General features: G+C 47.0%; 1 protein-coding gene and 1 non-coding gene across 2 annotated transcripts in view; one reads left to right on the top strand and one right to left on the bottom strand.

Moving 5' to 3' along the window:
• Nucleotides 1-1,248: 1,248 nt before the first annotated feature.
• On the bottom strand, nucleotides 1,249-1,323 carry LOC142191007 (small nucleolar RNA SNORD126). Its single transcript, XR_012714626.1, has one exon. It is a non-coding gene; the product is annotated as a small nucleolar RNA SNORD126 (small nucleolar RNA).
• A 1,963-nt stretch (nucleotides 1,324-3,286) lies between these two features.
• LOC142203685 (uncharacterized) overlaps nucleotides 3,287-12,244 on the top strand; it is a 33,610-nt gene continuing 24,652 nt past the window's right edge. The window contains exon 1 of the mRNA XM_075274677.1: nucleotides 3,287-3,346. The gene's annotated coding sequence lies outside the window, so the exon portion shown is untranslated. The remainder of the gene's footprint in view (nucleotides 3,347-12,244) is intronic.

Genomic DNA, 12,244 nt, shown 5'->3' with positions numbered 1-12,244 from the left:
GCATTTATAAAATATGGTTTTCAATTCACTCACTACTAATACTGCCCAACCCAAACAATCAAAAATATCTCTCTAGGCTGATGGCTCCACTTTTGTTCAAATGTGATTCTATATTTTTGGACCACAGCTCCTTAGGATTAAGACCTAAATACAGTGTCCTGTTTTACAGCCATTTAGTTGTCTCATGTAGACCTACAAAGCAGGGCTGTGGAGTCAGTACATTAAGACACTGGCTCCTATTAGCCCAACTCCTTCATAAATGGCTGATGTCAGGGTCAGAAGATTTAAAGCTTCCAAGTCAGTAATATATAGTTAGTAATTTAAGCCAATTCCAGAGGACTTTCCCCAATGCTACAGCCCTGCATTTGTGTCTAAGCAGACCGAGTCTTGCTTGAACAGAGGTGGAGTTACCAAATACTCTGCTTCAAATATCACTTACATATCAGTATTATAGCTACATCGATTTACCTGTATTCAATCTGTACATGCAGAGGTCACCTTTGGCAGTAGGTCCTTGCATCTTGCAGCGTTTCTCGTCTTTGGTCATGCATCTGGAGATAATGGACACAAGTTAGCTTTCTATAAAGTTGTCCAAAAGACAACCCAGTTATTGCTATAGAGTATATTAGGGAAAAGTAAAGCTTTAGAGGACCCTTTACACATAGGAAGTGTACCTCTGGGGGGCTGTACACTTGTGTACTCAGTAGATCTGTTTAATAGTAAGGCCTTGTTCCCACAGAGTAACGTGACACTCAATCTGACACGTAAACACGTGTCAGAGTGAGCGCTTCAAAACAGAATCCCAGTGACTTCAATGGGTTCAGTTTAACGCACGTAACATTGAAATCAATGGGTTAAAAATCCTCCCATAGATTTCAGTGTGTAGCACGTGTAAGCCGAAACCCATTGAAGTCAATGGGATACTGTTTTGAAGCGCTCACTCTGACATGTGTCTACATGTCAGATTGAGCACCGCGTTACTCCATGGGAACGGGGCCTATAACAGATACAAATCCATCAATTGTTACTATAAAAAAAAACAAAAACAATCAATTTAGTTAAGCAGAGCCATGAATAGTGGAATGTAGAGATGGGTAAACCTCAAGATTAGTTTTGACAAATATTTGTGAGGTTGACTGGTGTCTATGCAATATGTTTTAGCTTTCTATATTGAAAAGTCTGCACATGTTAAATAAACCAAAAAAAAAAAATGAATGGCCTCTCTAATTCACAAAAATGGACATGATAAGCCTGCTCAGGGCATGAACATAATCATGGTTTTTCAGGTGAAACACGGACTATGCAAACTCATCACAGCAGGCCTTTGATAACATTAACAGAGATTCACAGTGGCCTGAAGCAGAGGCTTTACTACTAAATTCAAATGAACAAAGTGTTTCATAGCCAGGGGTTGGGGGGGGGGGGGTGTCACCACCCATACTGGCTGCGTCAGAGCTATAGTTTGTCACCAATGTGTAAGTCTTTGGTTCACTGGTCATCACCATACAAGTGAAATGCATCACAACATGTGTCAAGTATAAAAGCATACCTCCAGTTATAAGCAGCTTCTCATAAGTGAATAGTGCATGTGACTGAGAAGCTTTATCATACATTTTAAAGGGGTTGTGCAAGTACAGACACCAGGTCCCCTAGTGATCAGGCTGGGAGTCATTCACTTCTATGGGACTGCCAGCATCCCCATAGAAGCAAATGGAGAACTGGTCACACACGGGCTCCATTTAAAATGAGACATCCAGAAGCCTGAGTTCAGACGGGGTTTTATGGTCCGGAATTTGACGCGGAGGTCACCTCAGATTCTGGACCAAAAAACAGGTTGCCGCATGGATGCCGCTGCAGTGCATCTGCATCCAGTCGCAGCATTCCGTTCCGGATTAGGCTGAAATGAATGGGCCTAGACAGGAGGGTCTTCAGGAGGACATCCAGTAGTGGAATCCGCCTGAAGAAAGACTATGTTGCTTCTTTTTTCCAGGAGCGGCAACAAACCACTCACAGAAAAAGGAACCCATTGATTGCAATGGGAGGAGCTTTTGAAGCAGATTCTGATGCAGATTCCACATCAAAATCTGGCACAAAAACCCCCCGTGTGAACCCGGCCTTACAACACAACTCCCTAAGGATAAACCTCCACCCTTTATCTTATCAATCTGCCTAAGTTTACACTATATTTGTCTCTGTATTCACTTAGAAGACCTTTCACCACCCCAAGCCTGTGCAGTTTTCTGCACCATATTACAGGCACAGCTGCACAGACTCTGGGGCACTTTATTATCTCTGTAGTCCCCCTCCTTGTGGAGCTCTGAGCCCCGTTAGTCTATAGCCCCCCTCCTTGTGGAGCTGTGAGCCCCGTTAGTCTATAGCCCTCCCTCCTTGTGGAGCTGTGAGCCCCGTTAGTCTATAGCCCCCCCTCCTTGTGGAGCTCTGAGCCCCGTTAGTCTATAGCCCCCCCTCCTTGTGGAGCTGTGAGCCCCGTTAGTTCTGGTGCCCTGTATGTTAATTAAGCCGGTCAGTGTCAGAAGGGCGGTTCTGACACTAAAGACAGCAGCTATGTCAGTCTACACTGTCCAATTAGCAGAGGACAGTGTCGGAGCTGCTTCTACAGCGTGATCTCAGGAGTTCTTGTGAGATCACGCAGCCTTCTCTTCACAGGACTGCTAAGAAGACCCAGAGAAGCGATCCAGGCAGAGTATTGAAGTAGATGAAGGAGAACTTCAGTGACATCACTACAGGTAAGTAAAGAAACCTCTAAGCAATGAGCATAAGTGCCCAAACAACGAGCATTAACCCCAAATAGCCCCTAAACAACAAGCATTAACCCCTAATAGCCCCTATACAACGAGCATTAACCCCCTATTAGACCTTATACAATGAACAGTAGTCCCTAGCAACGATCATTACCCTCCAATTGCTTCTAGCAACAAGTATTAACCCCTAATAGTTAATGCTCATAGCTAGGGGCTACTGCTGCTTGCCTAGCACCTATCAGGGGTTACTGCTCATTGTTAGGGGCTACTGCTCATTGCCTAGGGGCTATTAGGGGTTAATGCTCGTTGATAGGGACTACTAATTGTTGTATAGCGTCTATTAGGGGTTAATGCTCGTTGTATAGGGGCTATTAGGGGTTAACACTCGTTGTTTAGGGGCTACTGGGCACTAATGCTCATTGCTTAGAGGTTTCTTTACTTACCTGTAGCAATGTCACCGAAGTTCTCCTTCATCTGCTTCAATACTCTGCCTGGATCGCTTCTCCGGGTGTTCTATGCAACCCTGTGAAGAGAAGGCTGCGTGATCTCACGAGAACTCCCGAGATCAAGCAGCAATTCCGGAGGTGATTCCGCATTGGAATACATCTTTGCCTTACATAGGGCTTTGTTAGTGTTATTTAGAGATATCGCAAAACGTGCCTTCTGTGCCAACAACCTTCTAATAATTAAGCTGAATTGAATATGGCAGTGCTCATACCATTTCCGTTTGATGGCTGGAACTGGTTATCCCAACCTCTGTGTGACCTATGCACTCTGCCCTCTAGCTTGCAAGCTCTGTGTGCAGCAACTAGTTCACAGCACATCCCTGTCTGACTTGGGGCCTACAAATCGTACGGCAGCTGTAGAATAAAGTGAATTGATATTATTGAGGGAGTCAAGACCGGTCTGAAGTGGTTAAGGCAGCTGTACTATCCTGCCTCGTAGTGGCGTAGTGTCATACTAATGCCGTGCCCTGAACGATGTGGCTATCTCCTTAAAAAACCACTGCTATGGCGCTGCTTGCCTTATTCCCTGGCGACTGCGAAATCCCCACACCTGCTGTAATACAAAACATACCAGGGCCTTCCAGAGCAATACTTATCCCAGGCCATGCTTCCACCTCATAATGGCTTCTAATAGGAAGTGCGATGATACTGGGAGCATGTTTGTAACAAGAAAGGGGGTATCCTGGAATATTATAACAACAATAATGTTGAACTGCCGCAATTACAAATGTGCTAAGAGGGGTTTGGCTGAGCATTATATAATAAATATAGTATAGCAAAACAAGTTGAGCTGTAGCTTCTCTAAAAACTTGCTACTGTGTATGTGATGCAGGCCATGTACTTGCTATTGTACCATATTGGCCTTTTCCTCTTTCTCACGAGGTTTTAGTGGGCTGGCAGCCATGATGGCTGGTGGTAATGAAAAAAAAAAAATTGTATTTATATAGTGGCACTGTACAATTTGTAAGGCTCAATACAGATAAAGGATACACTACAAGAAATGGTCACTTCACACAATGGGACTAAGGGCCCTGCTCGCAAGAGCTTACAATCTATGAGGTAGAGGGGGTGACACAGGAGGTAGCAGGGGCGGCATTGCTTCTACAGTCAAAAAAACAAAATTACTCCAGCATGCCCAATTATATATAAAATATAACTTTTACTTCAAGAATTTAAAAACATAGTATAGACATGGATCCAGGCACGTACAAAAAAACATAAGCTTACGCGTTTCGGGAACAAAGATGAGGTCCCTGACGCTGGGTTCACACCTGCGTTCATGTGTCCGTACTATGGTTTCGGTCCGGGTCCGGCCGTGCGCGGCGGTGAGCATTTTAGGCTCTCCGCCGCGAAACCGGATTTTTTTTTATCCGGACACAGAGTAGTGCATGTCCGACTCTGTGTCCGGATTATAAAACCCGGTTTCGCGGAGGAGAGCGCAAAACGCTCACTGCCGCGCACGGCCGGACAGCTTTCTCACCCATTCAAATGAATGGGTGAGAAAGTCTCCTGCAGGCTTCCGTCTCCTGCATCTGTTTTATGCAGGAAACGGAAACCTGCAATAAAGACCCATGAACGCAGATGTGAACGAGCCCTTATTCATATTTTGCTTACACAGTGGTCAATTTTGTAATAGAGATTACTGTCATTACACAAACAAAACTTTATGAGCCATCACCAGTCGTGTCAGCATATCAGCCATGAAAACTGACTACACTAATTGTTGTAACTAACTTGCACAGGACTGCTGCCTCCCAAACCATGGAAAGCCGACATCTCTGTCTTTACTACATTTTTACATAGTTACTACATTAACTTGAATAGGTTCCAGTTAGTACTGGAGCTGCACATTGAGAATCTCAAAGAATCCATGAATCCTTGGTTGTAGGACTTGTTACTTGCATATTTGTAGTAGCTGTAAAATGTAATCCGTTTATGGGTTGTATCCTGGAACCCAAGTTCATATTCTATTCACAAAACACTGACAGAACAAGTAGCTGAAATCTCTAGTGACTCCCATTCATTTTAACCCTCTACTAACATGGGAGTGTTTGAATTAATGCACCTCTCCTATTTACATTAAGACAGTGTTCACTTTCTTCCAGTGCTGATAGTCGGAAACTGAAGGCGAGTTATGAACTCATACTTAATACCATCAGGGGGTTATTTATTTTCCTCTGAGTTTTCTACTTCGGTGCTTTTTAGCTGACCTCCTGTAAAGCAAAGCTGTGATCTGTGACTACAGCTCAGCTACAGTGCCTATAGGATGCCTGGGGTAGTCTGATATACTCCTCCTCATTGGTTCATACTGCTGTTTCTTCCCTCCCACTGCAGCTCCGGCTTCTCCGGGGTTAGGGGCTCACCAGAAAGTCAGTCCATGGAATAACAGTAATAGCAGATTATTATAAAGTACAGCAGACTAACCGCTATTGAAAAATGTATAATTAGTACAGTACTGTATACAGTATATTTCCAGTAGAGCAGGCCCTCGTAAGAGGGACTATTATAGGGCTAAAGACTTATTCTATGCAAGGCCATAATGTCACACACACAGCCTTACACTGCCATGCTACATTTTATTTGTTAATGCTCCCACCACCTTTTTGGTACCATCAGTGTCATGTAATGTTATCATGAAGGATCTGTTTTTTAAGACCTTATAATCCACAAATTTCTGACTTCATTCTGAAGCCATATAGTATTCAGCAGTTGTTAACCCTCACCTCCCTGCCTGTCCAGTACAGCAACCTCCTGATACACATCTAACCCCAATCTGAACAAAGACCTTAACTGGGGGGGAGGGGTGCTACACAATAGCAGAAACATGTGACACAGCAGGGAACTAGCAAACTGTGCTACAACTTTGTAAACTTGCTATTATTGGTGACTTAGCAAGTTCTGCCAGGCCAATTACAAAAGTATTTTGCAAGGGCCTCTCCCTAGTACATGTGCAAATCCTTCCTCTCCTGGGGACAAGCTTAGGCTGAACAACATAAACGATCATCTAAGTGTTTTCCCCATTTAGAGGCAGAAAACAGAGGAGGGAGAAGCTAGACAGCCGGCTCTTGGGCATCTGGAAGCTGTTGTAAGTGGAAAAGGAGCCCCTGTACTGGTGCCTCACTCAACTTGAGCAGCCAGCTTGCTTACCCTTACCTTTTTTTTGATGTGGCTGCTCATTGAGCTGCTGATGTCGGCTGCTCCTTGTTCCTGCTCTTCTCCAGGGCTGGCTCGGCCTTCCCTCTTAGCAGGTCTCCTGTCTTTCCAGTTGTTTCATCTGCGCTGGTAGGGATCATAGAGGACTTCCCCGCCCAGCATTGCCCTAGTTAAGCCTGTGGGAGGCCCCGCCTCCTCCCCGAGCCACCAATGAATGATAAGCCAGCTGAGGGGAAGGGGAGAAGGGATTTCCATGCACCCACCTTATGCAGCCAGCCGACTTGCAATCTCACGAGAACTCCCAAGATCACTCTGTAGAAGCAGCTCCGACATTGTCCTCTGCTAATTGGACAGTGTAGACTGACATAGCTGCTGTCTTTAGTGTCAGAAACGCCCTTCTGACACTGACCGGCTTAATTAACATACAGGGCACCAGAACTAACGGGGCTCAGAGCTCCACAAGGAGGGGGGGCTATAGACTAACGGGGCTCAGAGCTCCACAAGGAGGGAGGGCTATAGACTAACGGGGCTCAGAGCTCCACAAGGAAAGGGGCTAGACAGATAATTCAAAGTGCCCCAGAGTCTGTGCAGCTGTGCCTGTAACGTGGTGCAGAAAACTGCACAAGCTTGGAGTAGTGAAAGGTCCTCTTTAACACACAACTCCATACCTCCCAACTTTTGAAGAACCGCAGCAAATTTAGCCCCACCCACTTTTGTGTTGACTCCACCCATTCTCATTAATTTTTCATGTGCCCGCACACATTATAATCCTCCTACAGTCACCCGTAAATTATATGTCCCCCCTCTATCTCTCCCACAGTTTCATATACACCCTTCATCTTCCCCCAGTTTCATGTCCCCTCCATCTCTGCCCCCAGTTTCATGTCCCCCATCTCTGTCCCCAGATTTATGTCCCCCATCTCTGCCCCCAGTTTCATGTCTCTCCATCTCTGTCCCCAGATTCATGTCCCCCATCTCTGCCCCCAGATTCATGTCCCCTCCATCTCTGCCCCCAGATTCATGTCCCCTCCATCTCTGCCCCCAGATTCATGTCCCCCCATCTCTGCCCCCAGATTCATGTCCCCCCATCTCTGCCCCCAGATTCATGTCCCCCCATCTCTGCCCCCAGATTCATGTCCCCTCCATCTCTGCCACCAGATTCATGTCTCCACATCTCTGCCCCCAGATTCATGTCCCCTCCATCTCTGCCCCCAGATTCATGTCCCCACATCTCTGCCCCCAGATTCATGTCCCCTCCATCTCTGCCCCCAGATTCATGTCGCCACATCTCTGCCCCCAGATTCATGTCCCCTCCATCTCTGCCCCCAGATTCATATCCCCTCCATCTCTTCCCCCAGATTCATGTCTCCTCCGATCTCTGCCCCCAGATTCATGTCCCCACATCTCTGCCCCCAGATTCATGTCCCCTCCATCTCTACCCCCAGATTCATGTCCTCTCCATTTCTGCCCCAGATTCATGTCTCCACATCTCTGCCCCCAGATTCATGTCCCCACATCTCTGCCCCCAGTGTCATGCCGTCCTCTCCTTCATCTGCCCCCAGTTTCACGTTCCACCTCAGTGTACACATTACACTTACCTTCTCCTCACTCCCCCGCTGCTCTCTCCGCGCCTCTCTCTCTCGCACACAGTTGTAGACGCGATGTGACGTCATCACATCGCGTCTACATAGCCAGTAGCCGGCGTGCAGCGGCGAAGCAAAGAGCTGAACTGTGACAGCTCCTTGCTTTAGCTGCGTGTGTGTTCAACTCAGATCTGCGTCCTCTGGACGCAGATCTGAGTTGAAATCGGGACATACCTCCCTCCAACCGGGACCGCGGGACACGTCACCGAAATCGTGAATGTCCCGCGGAAATCGGGACGGTTGAGAGGTATGCAACTCTAAGACAAAAAAAAGAGACAGATTAGGATTCCCCTACCTGCTGCTTAAAGAGGCTCTATCAGCAAAATGTTGCTGTATGAGCCCCGCATATGCATGAATAGCCTTTAAAAGGAGGAGTATATAACCAGCAAATATCAAACAACAGTATCAATAAGTACAAAGAGAAGGGAGCACAAGACACAAAGACAAAAACAGACAACATTCTCACAAGGGAACAGAGGGAAAGAGGGATCGGAAGTTGGCGGAATAATAGAAAAAATCCCAGAGCTGCCAGGTCTGACCATGATGACCCTCTTCAGGGCGAAGCTGAGCCATCAGATTTTCCATGGTGCAAATATGGAGAAATTCCTTATATTTTATATTTCGTCTCCTGAGCTCTACAGGATATCGAAAATTTATGACATGCAGAGAAGGCCGATGACCACACACCCGGCGGGAACGAGGCCCCCAATTCCCTCTCCCAACCCCCCACAAAGGCCGGAAGAGGAGCCTCCGGATCATCTAGCAACACTTCATATAGGAGAGAGACAGAGTGGACAGGAGGAGACTGAGACAGACAGAGACGTTCAAGAGGAAGGAGAGGTCATTAGACCGCTTCAATGAGGAGTAGAAGTGAGAGAGTTGGGAAACGTGCCAAGACGAGAACGCAGAGTCGGGGTGCGAAGACCGGGCCAGCAATTCTACATGGGGAAGAAGTGAGGAGGGAGAAGTGACATGTTGGAACCGAAGGACCGGGTCGCCGGCTGGAGTGATCCAGGAAGGGGGAATCAAGCGCCGCAGGGAATTCGGGATTATCTGATATCGGAGTCATTGAGCCGTCATTATGAAACAGTTTCCGCATATCCCCGTATGTGCGGCACGCTCCAAGTGTCTGGCGGGCCACAAAAGGGAGTGGATAGACCCTATCATCTGCCCAGAACTTTTTGTGCAACCAAGGGAGGGCAGGCAGGGGGAGAGGGCTCAGGGACCCCTCTAGAGCCACCCAAAGTTTAGAGCGGGAGGCGTGATGCCAGTCTAGGATACGTGTCGCAACTGCTGCCAGATAATATTTCGCACAGTCCGGGACCATCAGACCTCCACACCGTTTCGATCGAGACAACGTCGCCCGAGCGATGCGCGGCTCAAGATACATTTTTACCACTTGAATAACCATACATATAAAGTATCTGCACTGTGACTTCATCCACCTCATAAGCATCCTCTAGTTCAGGGGTGGGCAATTAATTTTCCCATAGGGCCGCATAAGAAAATGAAACTATGCTAGAGGGCCGTGCCACGGCAAATTTAGCTCCACCCACTTCTACATTGACTCCGCCCATTCCCAATCATCTTTCCATGTGCCCCCACAAAGTATAATCCTCCTACAGTCACCCGTACATTATATGCCCCCACATTATAATGTTCCCTTTCAACTGCCCCACAGTATTATGTCCCTCTCCTGGTGCCCCAGTATAAACTGGTGGAAACTAGAGGGGACATGAAACTGGAGCAGCTGGAGGGGGACATTAAACAGCGGGGGTAGTTGGAGGGGGGCAATAAATTGACAGCTGGAGCGGGACATGAAACTTGGGGCAACTAGAGGGGGACATTAAAATCGGGAAGCAGACATTAAACCGTAGGGGTAGCTGGAGGGTGACATTAAACTGGGGGCAACTAGAGGCAGACAGGTCCCCTTACAGCTTCCTCCATGGTTTAATGTCCCCCCAGTCTAAGTGCCCTCTTCATCTACCCCCAGTTTCATGTCCCCCCCTCCACTTCTCCCTCAGTTTCATATCCCCCTTTATTTTCCCAATTTCATGTCCCCCCCCTCCATCTCTCCCCCAGTTTCATGTCCCCCCCCCCTCCATCTCTCCCCCAGTTTCATGTCCCCCCTCCATCAGCCATCTCTGCCCTAGTATAACATTCCCCTTCCATCTCTGCCCCTAGGTTACTGAGACACACAGACAGACAGACGCATATAGACAGACAGGCACATATAGACACACACACACACACATACAGACACACACATATAGACAGACACATATAGACAGACAGACACATATAGACACACACACACACACACAAATATAGACAGACACATATAGACAGGCAGACACATATAGACACACACACAAATACAGACACACACATATATACACATATAGACAGACACATATGGACACACACACATACAGACACACACATATAGACAGACAGACACACATACACACTCTCCACCCTGCATCTCACATCTCTCAGTACCTTATGACACACTCACATGTCTCCATCTTCCTGCCGGCACTAAGACACGCCCCCTAGACACGCCTCCATAGTCAAAGCTGTGCGGGCCGGACTGAATCAGTCAGAGGGCCGGATATGGCCCGGCCCCCGGATATGGCCCAGGGGCCGGGCTTTGCCCAGGTCTGCTCTAGTTATACACCATTAAGTTTTCAGCTTGCAGTGGAAAGAGTGGGCAGTTCTTATATGGAACATGTGACTGCCTGCTTACTAGTAAAAACTACATTTCCCAGGTATACCTTTGGGGTGCTTTTTCACTGCTGCACTGGCTAACAAATCATACATGCACTCAGTGGCGTAACTACTGTGGTAGCTGTGGCAGCGGCTGCTACAGGGCCCGGGATAGTAGGGGGCCCGGTGAAAGCTGCTACAGCTGCGTTTTTTTTGTTTTTTTTAATAGGCCGTTACGGGCTTGGCCGGGATCATTAAGTGACACTGCGGGTCCCACAAACACTATCATTATACTCGGGGGGTCTTTGCAGACCCCCGAGTATAATGATCGGAGGCCCGGGAGAGGTAAGAAACATAAAAAACACTGTTGCTTACCTCTCCACGATCCTGCCAGGCCTCCTTCCTGACGTCCTTTCTGATGTCTCTGACATCACATGAACCCGGCCTGCGTCCCGGGTCATGTGACGTTCAACGTCATTGAAGATGGACGGCAGCGGAGGCCTACAGCATAGGAGCTGAGGGACAAGTAAGAAACAGTAGTTTTTTTATGTTTTTATTTCCCCGGGTCTCCGATTATTATTCTCTGGGGTCTGAAAAGACCCCAGAGTATAATAATTGTTTATGGGTGTCCACAATGGGACATAATAGTGTGTGCAGGGGCAACTAAGAGACATAATACTGTGTGCAGGGGCCACTAAGGGACATAATACTGTGTGCAGGGTCATAATAGAGCGCACAGGAATGCGGGGGAGGGGGTCGGTCGAGGTCTTCGGTTGGGGGGGGGGCATGTCAAAAGTTTGCCACGGGGCCCCGCCATTCCTAGTTACGCCTCTGCATGCACTGCACATGATCCGTCTATATAGACTGGGCACATGCATCCTAAATGAAGATTGACTGCTAATCATATCTACTGAGAACAATGCTCAAATGGTTGAAAGATGGTGGGGGCGTTCATTGGGCTTTCTATAATACACACTTTTGCTAATTGCTTTCAATAGGCAATTGATATTGGTCATTCTTATACATGAAATGAGTGATGTGGGAATGAAAATTAAATTGATTTGTCTCATTCTCTGCACTGGTAGCATCTCATCTATAACCTAGCAGCAATTTGAGCATCTAAGACATTATAAGGTTTAATACATTACTTTTAGGAAGTTGTTACAGGAGGTACAGGTTAATAACCACATGCAGTTCAAGGATAAAACAAAAAGCCAAGTCTTACACCCCAAGAATACCAGAAAAGGGGAGCCAAGCCTAGTTATACAACAAAGTAGATATTCATAGCCTGTCCTTTTATATACTGGGCATGAGCTAGTGTACACAATATTACACCAGGCTTAGACAGTTATATATTGTCATAGATCTCTTACCCTCAAGGTCTGGAGTCCCGGAGACTTCTTAGAGCTTCAGAGTCACCTAGTAAAAGGAAAAAATAAAGTGAATTAATGCATAGCACAAAGCAATACCC

Source organism: Leptodactylus fuscus, chromosome 1 (genome assembly GCF_031893055.1).
Source record: "Leptodactylus fuscus isolate aLepFus1 chromosome 1, aLepFus1.hap2, whole genome shotgun sequence".
Taxonomy (NCBI): domain Eukaryota; kingdom Metazoa; phylum Chordata; class Amphibia; order Anura; family Leptodactylidae; genus Leptodactylus; species Leptodactylus fuscus.
This window is presented reverse-complemented; position numbering and strand designations above follow the sequence as displayed.